Here is a 15,305-nt window from a genome sequence, read left to right on the forward strand (position 1 = left end):
TAATGTGTTTCAGTAGTAGTTTATATTTGTACATTTTACTTGGAACATAGTAGGCCTTTTTAATTTCTCTTAGTTCTCAATCTTGAGAATTTATTTACTTTAGTTCTAGAGTTTTAATTTTATTTTATTATGTCCTTGCTTATTTAGTCATCCCTCTTTGTTCTGTGTTCTTTTCGGGAGACTCCTATTACTTACATAGTATATTTTCATTCTCCTTCTCCTCTTGGAATAAAATTGCTCCAATCTGTCTTCCATTTCACTTATCTGATTTTCTTTAAGGACAATTCAACTACACTATATTAAATGTTTTCAATACAGATTTTACTTTTTATACTTTAGAAATTATGTCAGTTTTTCTGGGTTCATTGTTAAGAACCAGTTTCTGTTTACTAACCATTGGTATGAGTTGTTTTTATAAAACTTTCTAGGAATTCATGTGAAAGTTCCTCTTTAGGAATTCATATTACCTTTACATTTTGTGATTTCTCCTTTTTCTTTGATATTACAGAATATTTGGTTTGTTTATTTGTTTTAAACTGAGAACGGATTTTTTTAAATTAATAGTCTCTATTAATTAGCTTGCTTACTTCTGGGAAATAGAACTTGAAACAGACTTAAGAGTCCTAATGTTTGGAATTGGAAAGTGGACCAGCTTAAGAAGTTCCCTTTAGTTGCCTTCAAAACTCAAATATTTTCAGAAACACATTCCTGTATTTAAAACAAAATAGAATGCAATTCTTGATTTCATGTTGGCAATTTAATATCCCAAGAGAAGGATAAATGAATGAACAGAAATGTATGTATATAAATGTTTACCGAAAGCTGTATGTTAGAATGTAGATAGCAGCACTCTTTCTAATAGCCCCAAACTTGTAAACCAAACAAGTAAGCAAAAGTAGAATGAATAGATAAATTGTAGTATATCCACAAAATGGGATACTAAACAGCAGTATTAATGAATAAACTACTAACAATGCCAGTACTTACACACCTAATATTGAGTAAAAGAATCCATACACAAAAAACTAAAACTCATCTACGGTGATGAGAGGTGAGCTGGTGTTACCTTTGGTGAGGAGAGTTGTGATTGGGAGGGAGCAGAGGCCCCCACTTGGGAACTTGGTAATGTTTTGTTTATTGCTCTGGAAAGGGGTTATATGAACATGTTCACTTTGTGAAAATTTATTGAGAAACATATACATGATCTGTGCACTTCTTTGTGTGTTTGTAATTCTCAATAGTTTATCTTAAAAATGCATGGGATGTAGGGGTAGCCACACTGCATCTGTATCTGCCACACATCTGTAACTAATCATCTTCAGTATCTGTAATGAATATGTTGTCTAATGATAACATATATCATATGCCATTAGACAAGAATAAGCGTTGTGTCATAAATGAATGAAGAGAGGGTGAAATTATTCTGATGAGGAATCAGAAATGGCTTCATAAAGGAATTCTCAGTGTAGAGGTTTGACCTGGGTGTACAGAGAGACAGAATGAAAGGAAATCAGTTAAGAAGTTATTGCAATACTCTAGGATTGCATCTTAATAGTTAAGGGCTGAGCATTGTGACTTGGGCAGTTAGGTGACTTCTAAGTATTTGTTAAACATGAACAACATTGGACTGAATGTTACCTTTGACAATAAACTGAATTATCACATGGGGGAAAAAAAGCACAAGCTTTTCTCATCATTTATACTAATTATATTTTGGGGAAATTCTGGACATGAGCATGGGTTTTTGGGATTTTGATTCTCATTAAACAAAGATACATTGAACCAAATTTTGTTTATATAGTCATTAATGTGTTGGAAATATGGAAACTAATAAACATCACAAAAGTGACAAAATAATTGCAAATTACATGTTGTGAAGATTTCCAACTCACTGAACTCCTTATTGATTTATCTTTGCACTTATTCTTTTTTTGATTTTAAAAGTACATAGCAATATTTTAGAAATGCAGATGTAAGAAAATATAAGAAGAAAAAATTATATGTACCCAACTCTAAGGTGACCTCCCTACCATGGATTAAATCTATCCACTTATCCACTGAGACAGCACTTACTATAGAGGGTCTAATTTCACTTTCAGCAGCATTATTCAAAGAACGAACAGAAAAACTTAGCAAGTCCACTAAATGTGGACTTCATCAATCAGCTAGCAAACACAACCAAGTCTAAAACAAGTCAATGATTATTTCTATTGGGTCAGAAAGCAGAAAATGAAATATAAAGCAGCTCTGGATTTCTCCAAGGATAGCAAGTTGTCTGAGGTCAACAAAACTTTCTGAAAGTGTTCCTTCTCCCTGCAAAAGATATTATTGGTATCACAACTGTAGACAACCCTGACATTTTAAAGGAATTTGGAAAATGATGTCACTTACAACACTAAACTGTGAAATATAAATGACGGAGGAAGCAGATGTATTAGAATCAAAAGAAGAAAAAATCTTTATAAAAAAAGCTTCAAATTAATTCTTACCTCATGTAGAGGTGACAAATGACAAACCATAGAAGGGAGACAGAGAAGGAGACCAGTGGGGCGAGACTGAATGCAGAGAGACAAGACCAGCGTCAGAAAGCCATGCCCCCCGCCCCCGCCCTCCCACCATTCTTACTCTCTCCTCATACTTCCTGGTTTGGTGCTTTATGCAAATATGCACCTGATTGGAGATCTCCCGGAAGACAAATGGTGAGGAAAAACCTCTGTTCACTTGCCCATAGTGGGCAACCTGGTTAGATAAACTTGTTTTATTTCAGTCTTCAATTGCAAGTAAACAAAATCAAATGAGGAGTATATGAAAAAATAAGATGTATAAATGTGGGAAGGAAAGATCACTACATGCATATTTAGTAAAAAATTTCTAAAGTCTCATCATATGTGCAGACTATAACAAAATTGATCATTTCTAGATATTTCAAGTCAAATCTGTACCAAATCACTGGCATTCCATGAAACAGAACAGACCTCTGATTTGGTGGCATCAATCATCCAACTAGGTCATGCAGAGCAGCTTAAAGACCACAAAGCTTCATTTTGTAGCTCACAGTATAATTCTCACTGTAGCCTTCCTACCCATACAAAGCAGAGACTTCAGAGCAGAAAGCCTCCAGGTCAATAAGGTAGTTTTTTTTTTTCTTTTTCTTTTTTTTTTTTTTTTTGGATTGGTTCATTCTTAGGTTCCTGTACTACTCAGCTGGATTTAAAAAAAAAAGCCTCATGAGCAAAGACAGAGAAATGCCCAAATGCTCAGATTTTTTGTTTGTTTTGTTTTGAGTTAGGGAATATATCTTGTCTCCACTCTCAGTACCCAGAAAAGGCAAAGGACATCCTCAGTATATATGCTATGGAAGGAAATGCCTTATTTTACACACTTGGTATGGGACCTTAGGCCAGTCGTTCCCCCTCCTTTCAACTTTAGTGCACCCCTTGCAAAGTGTGGTTGGTAGTAATACCTCTTCCTGGGATTGTTTCAAAAACATAATTAGATAATGCCTGTGAAAGCACTTTGTGAATTCTAAAGTGCTATGCAAATATAAGGGATAAAAGATTGTAAAGTGCCTCTGGGTGGCTCCTTCTCAAATATGCCCAGATATTAACATTTTAGTGGTGAAAACATAGTGCTAATATTTCTCATTGGCACTTTTCTACAGCAGAAGTAAGTAATCTAAGTAGAGGAATATATTTTTCCTTAAGACTCAATAAAGCTATTTTCATTTCAATTGGGAAACTGTGGCACATAAATATTTTTATTTTCCCTGAATTGACCTTGTGGAGAAAAAACATGTAATTCACCATTTGTCTAATGGAAAAATCTGAAAGTCAGAGGAACCCTGTTCTCATCTTGCCATCAAGACCTTGTGTGTGACCTTGGACAAGTTACTGTTCTTCCCATCAATCAGTTCTGTCCAACAAATATTTATACAGCCCGAATGTATGCCAAGTTCTGTGCTAAGCTTGGCCTAAAGAACAAAGAAAAGAGCAAAAGACATAGTCCTTGACATCTAAGAACTTTACAATTTAATAAATTGTTTCACCTTTCAAACAGAAGGGGTACCCATCTCTCAGGTTTGTTATGAGAATAAAATATAGGATGGGATAGTGCTTGGCAGAATTGGAATGTGTTACATATGCAAAGTGGTATTATTACTAGACATAAAACCATCAGAAGCATGTAAATGATTAAAGAATACTTAACAGAGGGAAGTGGAGAAGGGATTAATGTTTATAGAGCTTCTGCTCCATACAGAGAGATCTACATATATTATTTCATCCACACAACTAACTGGTTAGACGGATATTAATCACTGCTTTTGACCAGTGGGGAAATTGAGAATCTTATCAGTTAAAACGACTTAGCTAACAAATCAGAGCCCCTGTGCAAACCAAGGACAGTCTGACTGCAAAGACTACAGAAACAATTGATGTAGATTGCGCATTGCTTCAGAAATCCACACCTATTTTCACAGGGAAAGGAGTCCCCAAAACTTAACAAGCAGCAATAATCAGCTGTAGAAATAGCTAAGAACATATTTTTTCAACTTATTTTTTTTAACAAAGGCATTTGAAGGAAAGGACAAATTGAACTAATTTAACTAACTTAATTAATATGTCAACATAAAGGAATCAAAAACCGGTATAACTGTTTTCTTAACCCCCTGAACACAACTCATGCCTAATATAATTTTTGTTTAAAAGCAAAACAAATGTTGTTTTGTGGGTCCTTAGGTAGTTGGAATGGAAGGAAAAACTGCACATTTTGGCACTCACATGGTTAAAGGAATCATTTAGAGAGGACTTCATGAAAAGATTTCTGTAATGCTTTCTGTGTGGATTAGCATACCAAGCAAAATACAAAAGGTAGCTTAATGCCTGGATATATTGAATAGAGCTTAACTTCTAATATCCTCTCTCCAATCAGGTATGGATTTACAAAACATTTTACTACGGTTGTTATTTTTCCTACCTAAAACTCACAACTAAATCCACTAGCCTGAAAGACTGTTGAGTTATATTGGTATGATTTTCAAAATTTATTTTCAACCTATATAGAAGAATGAGATAAACTCTGGGGGTATGCAAAAGCTGGAAACTGCTTAGAAGCAGCTAAGAAGAGTACATATAAATCAAGCAGCCTGGAATTATAAATATGTAATGACTATTTAGAAAAAAAAAATTTAATGATTGATTCTCTTGCTGACCTAAATGGCTATGAATTAACACATTTCCCTCATAGCAGGAAGAGAGCTACTAATATTTATCTAGTGTCTACTAAACGCTAGACCCTGTGGTACATACTTTTTATACATTATTTCATTTACCTCCCACAAAAACCCTATAAAGCAAGTAATATTGTCTTTATGTTTCAGCCAGATGATGGAAATTCTAGATGATAGGATTGAGATTTAGAATTGAAATAATGGTCCAAAACACAAAACTAATAAATAGCAGAGCCAAGATTCATCTCTGAGTCTGTCTATTCTCTTCAATATCCTGCATCCCTCTTCATGTTAGGTACCTTAGAAGGTGCCATCTCTGTACGCCATTTGCAAATATAAAAGGCTTGAAAGGCAATGAAAAGAATTCCCAGTATAGGTTCATTCATTCATTCACTTAACATGTAATTATTAAGTATCTACTCTTTGCCAAGCCCATGTTGCGGAACACATTGGTGAAGGAAACATACATGGGCTTTGTTCTCATGGGGTTTACAGTATGAATTATTTTAGGCTTTGAACTAGAGGGGTCTCAAAATAACTCAGAACTGAAAATAAACTAGACTCCACATTTTGAACCAGATGTATCTAGTCTGTCACTCACTGTCTGGTGGCTCAGGCTAAATAATAAGTACACTGAGTGCAGTTGTGTCATCAATAAAATAGAGATAATAAAAATTGTACTATTTACCTCAAGGTGGAATTATGAGGAATAAATAACACAATGCATATGAAATTACCATCAACATTCAAAGACAGATGCACACATACATAAAAGGATTATTGTTCTGCTTATTAAGGAAAAGATAATATATTTTTAGCTTATGAAAAAAGCAATCATGTGACATTATAGCAACAGTTTCTACCAGATTGCAAAATTTTGAGGCTCCTGCTCATGTAGACATATAGATAATAAATTGGGAAAGGAATTGCAGAAAAGAATAATTCATTTATTATTTTAATTATTTGATATATAGTATCAAGGCAATCTGGTAAAGCATAAAGCATAACTTTGGAATTTTTATCTTGTGGATATAGATTTCACTGATCAACCCAAATGCTTCTGCACACACTGAGTGGTGAAAGTGTACCAGGTTAACAGAAAGATTTAACACAAAGAGATGCTCATTGTCCAGTGTGCCAGGCACCGTGATAGGCACAAGAGATGGGCCATATTCCCAGGGAACTTGTAGTCTACTGGGAGATACAGAAAATAGCCAGATGCTATTCACTGATGCTAAGTGTAAAATCAGGAAGATTCAGGGCATTACAAGAACACAGTCTAAAGTCACTTAAATCCATCCTAGTATCTACGAAACCCCTAAACTGAGGGTTTTGGGATGAAGAGGCAATTCCAGGTAAAGGTTAGTATTTGGTGGTAGAATATTTCAAGCAGAAAGAAGACCTAATGCAAACACATGGAAACAAGAGCAAGCAGGAAACATTGAAGACAGGAGTCTAGTCCATGGTGGCTGAAGGAGTGGAGCATGTAGAGAGCAAAGCAGGGGAAGTAGTTTGCGCAAAGTATGAGCCTGGAGAAGTTAAGGGAGAGGTACCCTGGGCATAAAGACTTCTGAGGATGTATTGAGAAATGTGGAATTTCTCTTCACAGTAAGGTAACTGATACTAAGAGGTTTTGATTTTGAGTTGGATTTTGGCTTGGGGATAAGCAAGAAGGTCACAATCAGACTTGCTCTTAAGAGACATCCCACTTGTGTCTGGGTGGGTTGGTAAGAATGGGTTGGTAAGGTTAAGCCAGGAGGCTGATTAGGAAGATAATGAAATCACTAAGCTAGAACTTTTCCTGTGTTACCATGACCCATGACTGAAAATAAATGAGTACCATAAATATAAATCATAAGCAGAGTGAATCATTTGCCAAAGAAGTGAAACACTAATTGAAAAGCCAGAAGAGTACTGAGCAAGGTGAGGAAGATATAGAAGTGATTGAAGCTGTTTCCTTTGGCTTAGATTTGTAGGACTTCCAGGATTAACTGGAACAATCTCCCTGCTCTCACCCCCCAAGGCCTCCCAATTATCCTTTTTGTTCTGACTGGGGGAGAAGTGTGATTGCTGCCCTTTCAGTAAGTGAAATGCAGGCCCCATCTGTGGGATCCTGAAGGCCAACCTGGTACAACATTACTTACTAGGGGCCAGGGGTCTTATCTGACTAAGAATTCATTTGTGGCTTTCAGCCCTGTCTTTGTCATCACATCCAAAGCACTCAGACTATTTCCTCTCTGCACACATTGCTGCTGTACAGCATGGTACTGTTTGTTTCACATAGGAAGATAGAGTTATTCATTTCAGTGGTATCATAATATTGAACAGCTGGTCATTGTATCTCACTGTCTCACTTCTCACACACTCTGCTTTTTCAGCCACAGTCTCATAGCCAAACACTGTGAAAACCAAAGGAAACGTGTTACAAAAGCAACTATGCTGATGAACAAAACATATAGAGCCTCTGGGTATAAGTGAAAAATCCAACAATTCATATTTCTGTCCTTTTCCCAATTAACTCTTTAAAAATGTTATGCTGATATAAAACCTCATATTTGAGCAATCTATCTCCTATTTTTATAGTTATAATAACAATTGATCTAATTTAATTAGTGATTTAAAAAAGATATTATTAGGGAGATCAGTTAAGTAATCAGAACATGGAAATTAAATAAACTATTCAAAATTCACAGGCAAATTTAATAATTGCTGGTACTTAACAGCAGGTCACTTGACTCCAGGATGAAATGCCAACTCCCACACCAGGTCTAAAGGCTCTGTGTATCTGAACTGGCCCTTTTATCAAACCATACGGCAGGCTCAAAGACAATCTTTGTTCAAAGTCAAAACCCCATATGCAAGTCTTCCCATTACTATCTTTGTATCATTTGTGGACTTTTGACTGATATTGAGATGATAATAATAACATAGTAGTAATAACAAAAACAATGATAGCTGAGCAGCTGTCGCATAATGGTTAATAATATTAAAAAACAACAACAATAATAGAGCAACTTCAGCAAGGTGATTAAGCATGCAGGCTCTGGGTCACGTTGTCTAGGTTTACTGTACTGGCTCCAACACTCTTTGACTGAATGTATGAGCTTAAGCAAGTTATCTATCCTCTCTGTTCCTCTGTCTCTTTATTTTTTAAATAAATATCATTCATGTATAAGAAAAAAATTGATTATAATAACACCATCTAACAGAGATGTAGTTTAAGGATTAAAAGAAGTAATACCTATTATGTGCTTAAAAATTATCTGGCACATAGTAAACATTCAATAAGTACTGCCTACAATCATTTTTTAAATATGCGTATGTATCTATAGTATTATATTGTTAAAATATTATTAGTATTATTGTTGTCATTATTATTACTACTGTCATTACTACTTTCTGGCTCACAAAATCCCCATGAGGTAGATGGTAAACAGTTACTCAGTTAGTCAGCTATTAAGGGATTGAGTAAGGATTTGAACCAGATATGCCCAATATCAAAATCCATAAAGCCTTGCTTAATTTCTTATTGCTCCTGTAAAAAATTACCACAAACTTATTTTTGTATGGTATTATAGGTCAGAAGCCTAGCATGGCTCTCCATGGGCTAAAGTTAAAGTTTGGCAAGGCTGTGTTCCTTTCAGTGTCTAGGGGAGAACCCATTTCCTTTCTCATTCAGGTTGTTGGCAGAACTTAGGTCCTTGTGGTTGTCAGACTGAAGTATTCATTTCCTTGCTGGCTGTCAGCTGAGAACTCTTCCCAACTTCTAAAGGGCAGCAACTCTCTGCCTCATGGCTTCCTTCTTTCAATGTCAAATTGAGCTACAGAGTGCCAAGTCTCTCTCATACCTTGAATGTCTCCTGCCTATTCTTCCATCACATTTCTTTGACTGAGACTTCTGCCTTCCTCTTCCACTTTTAAGGGCCATCTGATTACACTGGGCCCACACAGATAATTCAAGGTAGTCTCCCTATTTTAAGGGCTGTGACCTTAATTCCATCTTCCAAGTTCTTTTTGCTATGTAGTGTAACCTATTCACATGTTTCAGAGCTGAGGGCATGGGCATCTTTTGTGGGCCATTGTTCAGCCTATCACATTGTGGCACCTCCGATTTGTGCTGGAGGCCAGTTGGAGTCAGAGCAGTAAAGCTGCTAGTGACAAAGAAAGAGGAAAATGAGCATTATAAGCAAGAGGATATATTAATCAAATGTTCTAAACGGCAATTCTAATGGCATACTAAGCATGAGGCCAATGGTGAAAGCAAGAGTGTGGGTACAGTAGATCAGTTTTGTGAAAAACAAAACAAATTATAAATCTATTAAAGTGGTAAATAGGGGAAAGTGAAAAAAACTAAAAAAGAGTAAATATTAATTTGGCAGTACTAAATAAGTTATTGGTTGAAAAGCAAAGAAAGGAATTATAAAGAAAACAATAGAGCTGAGCAAATAAAATGTGTATATACAAAGAATATTTCAAGGGGTTAATACCACAAATTTATGAATATCTCTTGCCAATCAATAAGATGAAAACTCCAATAGACTTGTGGACAAGGGAAATTCATAAACAGGCAATTTATAATTGAAGAAACATCAATGGTCAATAAATATATGCAAACACTTAATTCCACATATATATTATTCTAATATCAAATTTGAGCAAAGATAAAAATTTGTCTAAATAAGAATGTTTTCCTGTGATACAAATTCTAAATGTTTATCTCAGGGAAATAAGTGGAAATATACACCAAAAATATGTATAAGGATACTCATCACAGCATTATTTACTTAGAATAGAAAAAAAATTAAAAGGGTACATGTGACTAAAATGATCCCTTGTGTTTGCAATGAATGTCTTACAAAATCATCGTTTAACTTTTTGGCCAAACATATGATTTGGTGTAGAAAACAAACAAATGAAAAATCTATTCAAAATGTTTTGAAAAGAAAATAAAAATCAAGCTATTGAGATTTTCCTAAGAATACAGATTTGAAAAGTAATCTGAGCCCTCCAAGCCACAGTGAACCGAATAGGAAGTGGCTTTAAAACCTTTTGGAAGATTTCAAGGCACAAATATAGAACTATTTGGGAAAGAATAAACTAGGATAAAGGCTGAAATACAAATGTGAAGCAAGCATATACATACATCTGGTTTTATGGAGATTGGGGCAAACATGGAATTTAGAAAGATACTATCGTGAATTGAGTTAGATTTAGTCATAAGTTTACATTTAATGATTCAAACTAATCATGATTTTTCATTTAATGAATAAGATTTATGGAATTCTACAAGATTGAAAATATTAGTAATTAATTCAAAAGGCTTGGTAAAGAAATATGATCACTCACTCAAAGACAATTCAGTATTGGAAATGAGGCATGATTACATCTGGCAAAAATTTATAATACTAAATTGATAGTAACACTTAACTATAGGAAGAGAATATAAGTTTCACTCAGATTTCACACTATGAGTAATGAAAAATCAACTGAGGAATAATTGCGGTCATAAAACATCATTATTCATATACTTCACCTCCCAGGCATCTTTGCACAATACAGAATATGATAATACTTGATCAGAAATGGAGAAATGGTCATTCCCATTGGCATCTGGAAAGGTCTAATAGTCAATTCCAAAATACACAAGATCATAAATGATCAGTTAACAAAGTACAAGAGAATCAGTTAACAAAGTACAATTGAAGAGTATGTTTCCCTTACTTCAGGATATTTACCTGGAAAGAATGGGGCTATACTTTTCAGAGAAATTAAACATGAAGGTATTTTCCATGTGCAAAAACACAAATACTTTGATCATTACCATCTTCCTCCAAAGAACATTTAATTTTCTCCATTATTCCCCTTTTCAAAATCCATTCTTTAGAAAAACCTTCCAATTCTGTCCAGAAAACTATTTCCAGTAATCTTGCCATTTGACTATTGCTCACATGCTATGCTTTATATGTGGTGTGTGAATCCCTGTATCCTGTGTTAAATTTACATTTTTCAATCCTTGAAGCAAGAGTTCTACTGTCTTATGGAAATAGCACACTGCTGAGAGGAAGAGAACTTCATTAGAAAACTTCTGAAATTTCTTGGTGTTTCCTTTTTCCTAGAAGTAGTAGTCAAGTGAGGTCAAGATCCCTACCCGGATCTGCCCTTGGTCAGGTACTATGTGAAGAGGCTTAGGAAAGTCCTGTGAATGGAAAAGATAGGTTATCCCCAAAGTCGAAGAATACAATTTTTTGATATTTGGGATCTTCTGAAGAGACATAATAAGAACATTTGTTAATCAGTTTTTAATTATAAGCTGGAGAGTTCATGTGAGTCACCTAACAAGGAACTCTGTTAAGAGACTTGAGACGCTCTCCAATTAAAATCCTACAGTAAAATAGAGCCTGGGTATAGTGTCATCATGGAATAGATATACTATCAAAAGGGCAAAGGACCAAAATGAAGAAGTGACAATGCAAAAACATATAAAAATACATTTTTTTAAACTCCATTTAAGCCACAGGGATGAGAAGAAGGAAGAGACAACTGTTTCAATGACTAAAAATGTTAATAGATTTCTATTCACTCTTTAGGTCCATCACTTAAAACATCAGCACCTGTGCTTGTCTATTTGCTGCAGTGTAGCCATTCATACTGAGCCTCCAAAGACTTCAGGGCTGGGAGATTTGTCACATTTTCTGCATATTCCAAATGGTTAGGTACTGCTAGGAGGCAGCACTAATAATAAAGTACACTGTCATGAATTCACACTAATAACTAGAAAACCAACACAAATTGCAGAGTTGGAGAGATTAATGGGAATGCAGAGACATACACTAAGCAAATCAGCCCTACATCAAGCAAATATTCTTTGCTGTACAATAACAAGGATAATTGAAGACTATACTGGAAGGCAGCCTAACAGTCTAATAAGTACTTGGCTGTGATTTGCTTGCCAATCAGAAACTGAGACATGACCAGTTCTGAAGCAGATAATGCCTGATTTGAGCACTGGCCTTATTGTTTATGATTTCAAATTTGGCTTAGAGTGTTACATTAGAGTTAAAAAAAAAAAAAAGATTTCAAGGGAGAGACCAATCAGTCAAAGTGAATTTAACTTAAAGTTTTATCATGTCTTAAATTCACTTTTTTTTGTTTCTCTGTAATCAAAATATTACTTTTATGTATATATATATATATATATACACACATATATATATATATATATATATATATATATATATATATATATATATAAAGGAATGCAAATCAAAGCAATCAAACTGCTGTAGTTTCCCACTCACAAAATAGGTTGCCAACATTTTCGAGTAAAGGAATCTTACTAGTTGTGTATCCTTGAGCTAGTTTTCTTTAAACTTTAGTACACTCTGCTGTAAAACATAAATAATAGTGCCTGCCCTGTAGGGTTGCTGTGAGGATTAATTAAGATCTGTGGATTTACTCAGTAGGTAGCAACTGAAGATTGGACATGTAGGACCAATGATAGCTCCTAGCATTTCTTTGCATAAATCTATATGAATGAGAAATTTTATTTTTGGTTGCAAGAGGAAGAAAGAGGATGGATCATGGTGACCAGAGGCAGAGGAAACCAAGCTGAGAAAGTAGAAAATGAAGTCAGTTGTCCAGCCACCTCAAGTTCTAAAAAAGAGGTGCAAAGCAGAAGATGAGGGGTCATTTTGACAAAGGATAGTGAGAAACTAGGCATGCAGTCAGCCACACGTCAGGGCTTAGGGAACAGAGATTTAGGAATAGCAAAATTCTTCCCATTTTCCTACCAAAGTGGTAGCATCAAGCCAGAGTGGAGAGCAGACAAGAAGTATCAGTAGTGCCAGCTATGCCTGACAGAGGCAAAAATTTCAATACCACTGACAGCAGTGGCCATGGTGAAATATCTCTCTCAAAACATTTTTGGGCAATAAACACCCAAGAGAAAGCTAACACAAAAGAATATGAGTAGACTTTTCTTAAGAAAAGTCTTAGAAATTCCAGAGTAATGGGAGGGATTGGCAGGGAAGTGAAGAGGGCTGCTAGAAGGAACTAAACAGACGTTAAAATCTGGAGCTTAATGTATTTTGTACCTGCAGCTAATAGCACCTGGGTCATTTGAGTTACATGTTCTCCATTTTTTTTTTCTTTTGTTTTTGCTTTTTACCCCAATGAAAGACAAGCTCCTAGAGAACAGATGCACATCTCAAATGTTTTGTATTTCTCACATTACCCAGCACTAGGCTGGGCACAGGTTATCTGTTTAATACATTCATATTGACTTTCACAGTGCATAGGCCAGAGGAATTGAGTAATAAATAAATAAGTTGAGAGGATGCTTTAGAAAGAAATTTACAAACAAGACATAAATAAATCACCAAGAACAGATGCCATGCAACGAAATGTTTTTAAAGCAGTCAGAGGACACTGGAATTACTAGCTAAAATGTTTAATCTTTCATTAGGATTGGACACTGTACCAATCCATTGGCACATTGCCATCTCTTTTTTTTAAAAGACTTGGAAAGTGACCTTGGAATTGGTTTGCTGCTACAGAGTTGAAAATTAGTAAATTATGTGGTAAATATTAAATCAGTAGTTTTTAGTTGTTTTATAGAAAGGTAAAACAGGCCAAAAAAATGGAATTAAATTTAATTAAGTGGTATTTATATTTTGAAGAATAGGAGACCAAGGGGAACCAATGGGAATCATTTCTTTCAGCCTTTAGAAAGTCTTGGGAAGGTTCCAGACCAACAAATTCATCATATGATTAGAGAAAATGCTGACTCATGAAGAGAAAACTGACTTCAATAGAGGAAACAAAGGCAGAACTAAATTGTTTTTCTTCATATAAATGGTGACATTGAAGTACGTGAGGGATGGTGACAGGACAGATATATATATATATATATATATATATATATATATATATATAAAATATCTACATAACCGATTTCAAAGAGGGAGCAAACAATTTTAAAGAATGAGTGAGATTTTGCCAAATAGAGAAGAGATAGAAGGACAGTTCAGGTGGAGGAGACAAGGTATGCCAATGATACAGAGATTTAATGCTTGCGTTATTTCAGGGAACAGCCTCAGCTCAGGTGAGGAAGGAATGGCAAAAGTGGAGTCTGATCCAGAACATGTAAGCCCCCACTTAAAAGGATGGCTCTACCCTTTAGTCAACAGGGAAGGACAGTATTTCCAAGCACAGAATAGAGGTGATGCTATTAGACATTTTTTTAAGAAAATAATTTTGGAAATAGAATTTGAAGGGAAGTCAGAAGAGAAGAAGGGTTGACAGAGATTAACAGCAATTAGAAGGTAAAAGGGACAGGTTTTTGGTGAGTTCTCAAGTGGTGAGAAGGAGAACTCAAAAATGAAGCTGATATGTTAGAGCTTGAGAGATTGATGAATGAGATAGGTAAATTATACAGGCAGAGGGTAGGCAGAGCAAGCTATAATGAGTTTGGTACATGCCACGTTTAATTACAGATAGAAACATTCAATTGGCAGAAATATAGGTTAACAAAAATTAAGGATATAGACATATAGACTTGTATAAGTGATAGTTAAAATCTGAACGATGTCTATTTTATACCAAATTTTTAGGAACATTTCTTATATACCACAGCATTGAGGCTTTCTTTCCTAATCTATTATTCTGCCGTGTTTAAGGCAGGGTATTATCTCCCTTCTGGGCTCTTTGGATAACCCTTTTACCATTCCCTCTGCTTCCAGTCTTTTTACCCTCAAAACCATTTGCACTCTGTAGAGTGTTCTCAGATCACTAATTCCTCAAGTTGAAGAAGCCCTGTCTACTCTCCCCGTCTGGGATATTTATGTGGAATATCAGCCGTCTCTGAAGGCTCTGGAAGTCCTGTAGCTTGGATATATGCTTCACTTTGTTTAACTCAGCATTTTCCAAATTTATGTGACTATGGAAATGCTTTATTACTTTTTTACTTTTCAAAGTAAGGTTTTTAATACTCAAGAAACTAAATACAGTCCACTAAATACAGCAATTAAAATGCCACCTTATTCTCATTACTCTTGGATTGAAAGGAAAATTTTCTAGT

The sequence above is a fragment of the Delphinus delphis genome, chromosome 1 (genome assembly GCF_949987515.2).
Source record: "Delphinus delphis chromosome 1, mDelDel1.2, whole genome shotgun sequence".
Classification (NCBI taxonomy): Eukaryota; Metazoa; Chordata; class Mammalia; order Artiodactyla; family Delphinidae; genus Delphinus; species Delphinus delphis.